Source organism: Onychostoma macrolepis, chromosome 09 (genome assembly GCF_012432095.1).
Source record: "Onychostoma macrolepis isolate SWU-2019 chromosome 09, ASM1243209v1, whole genome shotgun sequence".
Classification (NCBI taxonomy): domain Eukaryota; kingdom Metazoa; phylum Chordata; class Actinopteri; order Cypriniformes; family Cyprinidae; genus Onychostoma; species Onychostoma macrolepis.
Window position 1 is genome coordinate 22414261 of NC_081163.1, and position 7274 is coordinate 22421534.

Below are 7274 nucleotides of genomic sequence, written 5' to 3' on the forward strand. Positions count from 1 at the left end.
TGCAAAAAATCCAACAAATAAATGCATTGAAAACACAGATGGACAAAAATAAAGTTTACAGAGTTTCAATGATGATTGCAAACAACAAGCCTGCGTCCCAATGTGCACACTGTCCATGCTAAAATCTATGTGATATAAGTCATTTTTAATACTATTTAGGGCAGATAGGGTGGATAGTATGCACATTGGGACGTAGGGCATGTTTCCTCAAATCCAGCACTGGAGGGCCATTGTCCTGCAGAATTTAGCTTCAACCCTGATAAAAACTCAACTGCCTGATGCTGTCTAGTAACTCTTAAAACCTTGATTAGCTTGTTGTTTGTAAACTATTGGCATATTAATTACTTTACAGTGATAAAAATAAAAATAATGATGCAAACAAAATTCACTTCTGCTGTGAAGCAGCTCTTAACAGTAAAAAGTATCATTGTTCAGTTGAAATCAGTGTTGACTGATCAGTGTTACAAATAATCAAATATAAAATAATTCCAATGCATCTACATAGCAGTTGTGCAGAAAACAGTGGTGTCATCATCTAGCTCAGTTCAGTGCTTATCCAATAGTGTCAGTGGAGTCAGATCAATAATATTGCTGAATATTATGTGTCTCCAAATAAGCAAGCCAAAAGTCGACAGTGGCAAAGTCAAAGTCTGTTTTATTGTCAATTCTGCCACATGTACCGTACATACATACAGAGAACTGAAATTTCGTTACTCTCTTACTCCCTGGTGCATACAGATAACACTAAGTACTAACAGTAGAACGCAAAAATACAGATAAGTACAAATCAAATATATATATATATATACACGTACGCAAAATGCAATTATTAGACTAGACGAAGATGTACAAAAACATTGCGACTTACAAGACAAAAACCACGAAAACACCGTTCTGTCGGGAGAGAGAGAAGCCGCTGTGTCCGTGTGCACCGCCATCTTTAGTAGTATGTAACAAGGAACCCAAACTCCCATCAGGTGACATGGAGAAAGAAAAAAAACCCTTGGGAGAAAGTATAGTTTAGGGATCAGTTCTCCTCTGGCCAACAGATGAACATGGTGTGATTATGATTCAGGCTGCATCACAATTTATTTACTGTGAGATATACAGGACTGTAGGCCTACAAGTAGCTGGAGTTATTAATCTCATTTAAATACTATCTAAAATCAGGTTTACATTTGTGGCTAACTAGAATGTGAGTGACCTTTAATGCATGTGCAGAAATAAAGTCTCACCAACATCTGTTCAGTGCCTTTTCACTTTCTCTCTTCTCCTCTTTCCTAATGCTTCCTCTGTTGCAAATGCTGAAAACTTTTCAATGATTTTTTTCCGCATGTCAATTAGGGGATGATGCTCTCCTAGAAACAACAAACAAATACACAGAATATTAAATGCAATTTTGTTTATTCCATTATTGTAAATGATGTACTGATGCTATTGGAATGAGAACTGAACGGAGCTGGACAATGACATAACTGATTTCTACAGATCTGCTTATAACAAATTGCTGAGCCATTAGAGTTAAATGCATCTATAGACAGGGTTGTCACTATAGTTGGATTGAGATGTTGATGTTTTATTAGATTAGATTTTGACATTTTATAATGTAATTGTAATTTGTTTTATTATAGTAAAAGTGTAGTAAAAACAGCATTAAACCAGTTGTTTTGTCTTCCCCTCAGACTTCAGTTCTGTGTGTTCTGTGCACTGACCCGTGTGCGCTACAAATAAGTACGGAAGCGGCATTTCCTCTCATTTTCTTCTCATCTCAGCGGGTTGATTAAGATATCTGTCAAGTCTTTTTACATCTCTCTAAAATTATAACTAAAGATATATGAGGACATTAGACATTATACTCACCGCTAAACTGGATGAGTCGACAAAGTCAACGCTCCAACTCGGCTGATATGAACTTCTCTTCCGGAAAGCGTTTCTTCTCTTTTGTCACACTTGTGAATGGTCTCGGAGTGTAATGTTGTTATGTCTTTGTGCTTTAATTGTGATAGTTAATTAAAATAAAATAAATTTTAGCCACCAGATGTCGCCAAAGTTTCTATTTAAAGAAAAAATATTAAAAATTAAAAAAGCACTACCAAATTTAAGCCACCAGATGTCGCCAAAATTTCTATTTGAAGAAACATATTAAAACTTAAAAAGCACTACCAAATTTTAGCCACCAGATACCGCCAAAGTTTCCATTTAAAAAAAATATTAAAAATTAAGCACTACCAAATTTTAGCCACCAGATGTCGCCAAAGTTTCAGTTTAAAGAAAAAATATAACATAATACATATCAATATCAAGAGTATTTAAAAGCGTATTTATTATTAACTTAATTATCATCATAGACATCTTTAAGATATATGCATCAAAACGATCTATCAGTTCACACGACCTCCACATGATTTATAATAATAAAAAATACAATAGACTCTTATCTCTTCGATTCGGAATAATACACGCTACATTCCTTTTCTTTTTCTTTTTCAAGAGACTACGCTCGCTACTCCGTATGTTGTCAGAAAAGCTCGGACCTGCCTGTTCATAACGCACGCCGCATTCTCCAGTGAGGTCAATAACCTCTAAAAGAAAAAATAAATAATATCATATAGTTATTATACATCGGTAGAGTTTTAACCATCACAAAGTAGCTCGAGCTTTAACAATGCTGTCAAAGTTAGAATTCAAAAGATTAACATTTTACCGTTTTGTGATGCTTGCTCGCTCATCATCTGTGCAGTCACTAAAATAAACCAGAAATCATCCTCATTTAAATATTTAAAATTGTTCAGCGTGTATATAAACATATCAAAATATCATAAAAGACTTAAGAGACTTACATAAATCGATTTGACTAAATGCAACTTGTTCCACATTTAAAACCCCTATGAGGCAAAAACTATTAAAATAGTTTAAATCAATAAAGCTCTGTTGAAAATATACTAAGCTTTTAAAGAGTATTAACTATATAATTCAAACAGAGTGACATCGAATTTCGAGGAAAATAAATAGAACTTACCGATGTTGTTCATTTTTTCCAGAAAAAGTCACAGTAGCCTAATTGTCAAAAAACTGTAGAGTTCCAAAGCCAAAGTCTTGTGTAACTGTCCGCACCTAAAAACGTTTATGGTATTTAAAGGCCTGTACTGAGAATTTTATTGATCCCTAGAGACAGCATCTGTTAAATCGATTAAAAATATACATTATTTGTATAGCTTTTGAAATATTTAAACCACAAATGTCATGGATGGCAATTTTAACACGAAACAAAAAGATATATATCTCGTTATAATATGTTAATATGTTGTTTTAATATCTGGAACTGAATAAAACGGATTTAAGAACGATATTTTCGCAAGAGACTTTATTTAAAAGTGTGACCGCCTGGTGTCGCTCGTGCTCTATGATAAAACCCATGTCCACACCAGAAGTCTTTGACCTCTCGCAAATCGTAACAGATAAATATTCAAGTAAAATTGTTTTTAAAAACGACCATGTTCACAAAATATGCAGTTCTCCCCAGGACCATAATAAAAAAGCCGTGATATTAATTTAAATACACAAAACGTAATATATTTATTAGTGTAAGGCGAAGGCCTCAGAATAGAGTTATAATTTAAATAAATGAAATAATATGATGTAGAATTTAAATAATTAAACGTTCATAGTTTAAATATTTTATTAGTATTTTAAATAACAATGAATCCTCCCCAAAATATCTCTTCCACCATGTATCTGTAAAATAACAGAGATCGTGAGAAAATATTAGAGTGATGTGTGCTGTTTAGACCGTAAAAATACGCTTCCATATATGAAAACACCATACATAATTAGTTTCTGAAATTCTATAAGGTTTAAGAGGATAGCAACGTGTAAAGTCCCATAAAATTGATAAATTGTGACTGCTTGTTCCTGTGTAGGCTTATCGCTAAATTGTTTGTGACCATGTCTAATTATAAATATTTATTTTGTCGCGGCTACCAGAAACAGATGCCTAGAACTGTTATTTAAACAAGCTTCTTAAAACAAACCGTAAATTACGCTGTCCACGGAACCACGGTTGCATCTGTCTAAACAGACTATGCCATGGGTCTCTGGATCGAATTTCTGAAAGGGAATTCAGAATTCCGAGCCGTCGACTTTGCATGTTTCATCACACAGTGAGCGATGGGGCACAATTTTGAAGATAATTAAAGTTTAAACTAAACACAATTTTGTAATCAGTTCATTTGAGACCCGCTGGAATACCGTGAAGACATGTATTCTCTGCTTCCCCATGAAGAATGTAAGACAATTTATATTTTTAACCATTTTATTCGTTAAGGTAAACATTTTTACCCCATTCTCATCGATAGCCTATTTTATTTCAATTATTTGTATACACCAACAGAATATATGTGCGAGCTCGGGAGTGTGTCTTAAAACTGTTCTGTTAAAAAAAAAATTTATTTATTCAGATTTTGTCCTTAAATCCATTATCTTTTTCCATAGACTTTTTCTCACACCCCCCATAGAGAGAGAGAGATGGAGAGAGAGAATTAAAGTTTAAACACAATTTTGTAATCAGTTCATTTGAGACCCGCTGGAATACCGTGAAGACGTGTATTCTCTGATCCCCTGAAGAATGTAAGACAATTTATATTTTTTAATCATTTTATTCGTTAAGGTAAAAATAATATATGTGCGAGCTCGGGAGTGTGTCTTAAAACTGTTCTGTTAAAATTGTTTATTTATTCAGATATTGTCCTTAAATCCAATATCTTTTTCATACATTTCCCATAGAGACAGAGAGAGAGAGAAAGAGGGTGAGAGAGCGCACGCCTCAGAACCGGACACACGCGCTGCAGATGGGGAGGGGCACTCCCCCACAGATGTTCCCATGAGGAAGATTCAAAACGGACCATAATATCATCAAAAATATTACTTGACAGCTCATTTATGGTTTTTTCCACCACCGGATAACATAGCAATTAATCTTTTCGACATTTGCTGGTGGTTACTTACTACTCTTTGGATCATATAAATGCAGGCTTGGTGAGCAGAAGAGACTTCTTTTTTTATTTTTTAATTAAAACTCTTACTGTTCAAAAACTTTTGACTGGTATTGTATATCAATTGTTATACCAAACGTTAAAAAGAGCAAACATTTCTGATTTGTGAACTTGTACCTATAGGCTAGGCTAAAATATGTCCATCCAAAAGGCTTGATACATATTATACATCTAAAATTGAATTTGCTTTATTCATATATTAAGAATCCAATGTTGACCTGTTAAATAGCACAATTCTCTGATGTTGTATTTGTTACTTTTATATGACAAGAATGGATTTGTTTTGATTCAGATGATCCTCGTGATAGATCTCATGATCCTCATGATTCTCCTGGGACCTGGTTCTGTGACTCAACCCCTTCAAGTGACAATAGGCCTACCTCTTGCATCAAAGAAGCAACTGGTGCACGCCAGCAGGAAGCTGTAATTGGTAGGGTTTGACTGTTTTACCAGTCCTTGTGTGTACAATTTACAAATAATTGTTTTCAGTGGTTAAGTGGAAAACGTAAAAAAGTAACCCATAAAAAAATATAGTTGATGTCATAATTTCCTCTAATCTTAAAATCAGTTTTTATACAGGTCCATCTACAACCCGGAAAAAAAAACTGAAAAACAAGATGGAATCAACAATGGAGCTGTTTGCGCAGAAGATAATAATAATAATAATAATAATAATAATAATACATTTTATTTAAGGCGCCTTTCAAATCACTCAAGGTCACCGTACATCAAGGAGCAATAAATAAAACAACAATAAATAACAACAATATCAATGAACCATGAAAAGAAAAAGAAAACAGCAGTTCCCCCCAAAAAAAAAAAAAAAAATCAGATTTGAGTGCAGACAGTAATCATGTAGGATAAGCTATTCTGAATAAGTGAGTTTTGAGTTTAGCTTTGAATTGGGAAAACGACTCTAAGATTTAAACGAGCCGAGGGTGTATGGAGAATACCCATTGAGGAAGAACGAAGCATTCGAGAAGGAGCGTAGGGCTGAATGAGATCTGAGAGATAAGTTGGAGCGAGGTTATGGAGAGTTTTATATGTGAGAAGAAAGATTTTAAATTCAATGCGAAATTTGATGGGAAGCCAATGTAGCTGTTGAAGAGATGGAGTAATGTGTTGTATAGTTGGAACGCGGGTTATGATGCGAGCAGCTGAATTCTGAATCAACTGGAGTTTATGAAGAAGCTTGTGTGGTAAACCAAATAGAAGAGAATTACAGTAGTCAATGCGAGAGGTGACAAGTGAGTGAACAAGAATGGCAGTACTGTGTGGGGAGAGAAATGAACAAAGGCGAGCAATATTACTGAAATGAAAGTAGCAAATCCGGGTTATACTATTAATGTGAGCTTCAAATGAAAGAGTGCTGTCAGAGATGGCCCCTAGGTTCTTAACCTGGCGAGAAGGAGAGACTGAGGAGGCATCAATTGATAAAGAAAAACTACAGGACCTAGAGAGAATAGAATTAGGGCCTACAAGGAGTACTTCAGTCTTATTGCCGTTAAGTTTAAGAAAGTTTGCAGAGAACCAGGTTTTTATTTCGTGAAGACAGTTAGTAAGACAGGCTGGTGGAAGAATAGAATCAGGCTTAGTAGATACATAAAGTTGTGTATCATCAGCATAACAGTGAAATTTAATATCAAATTTTGAAAAGATATTACCAAGTGGGAGAAGATAAATTAGGAACAGCAGAGGACCTAGGACAGAACCTTGGGGGACACCGCAGCTAACAGAAAATGAATGGGAGTGAAAACTTTTTAATTGTACAAACTGTGTACGATTGGAAAGGTATGAAGTAAACCAAGTGAGAGGAGTACCAGAAATACCAATAGCAGATAAACAGTTTAACAAGATATTGTGTGAAATGGTATCAAAAGCTGCACTCAAATCAAGCAAAACAAGAATAGATAAGGACCCACCATCAGCAGCCATTAACAGATCATTAGTTACTCTCACCAAGGCGGTTTCTGTACTATGCTTAGGGCGAAATCCTGACTGAAAACACTCATATAAGTTATTATTACTAAGGTGAGCTTGAACCTGTGCTGCAACTGCTTTTTCAAGTATTTTCGAAATAAATGGAAGATTTGAGATGGGACGGAAGTTATCTAAATTGTTAGGGTCTGCACCAGGTTTTTTGAGCATTGGGGTTATAGCAGCTATTTTAAAAGATGATGGAACAGTGCCAGAACTAAGGGAAGTTTGAACAATACGAGTTAT

The 7274-nt window shown here is 34.8% G+C and overlaps 1 protein-coding gene across 1 annotated transcript in view; it reads left to right on the forward strand.

The window, feature by feature from the left end:
* The window catches only part of actr5 (actin related protein 5), a 62040-nt gene extending 56562 nt beyond the window's left edge, over positions 1–5478 (forward strand). Inside the window, exons 9-11 of the mRNA XM_058786512.1 lie at positions 1–4626; positions 4783–5034; positions 5344–5478. The exon at positions 1–4626 is cut by the window's left edge and continues 1357 nt beyond it. The gene's annotated coding sequence lies outside the window, so the exon portion shown is untranslated. The remainder of the gene's footprint in view (positions 4627–4782; positions 5035–5343) is intronic.
* The last annotated feature ends 1796 nt before the right edge of the window (positions 5479–7274 follow it).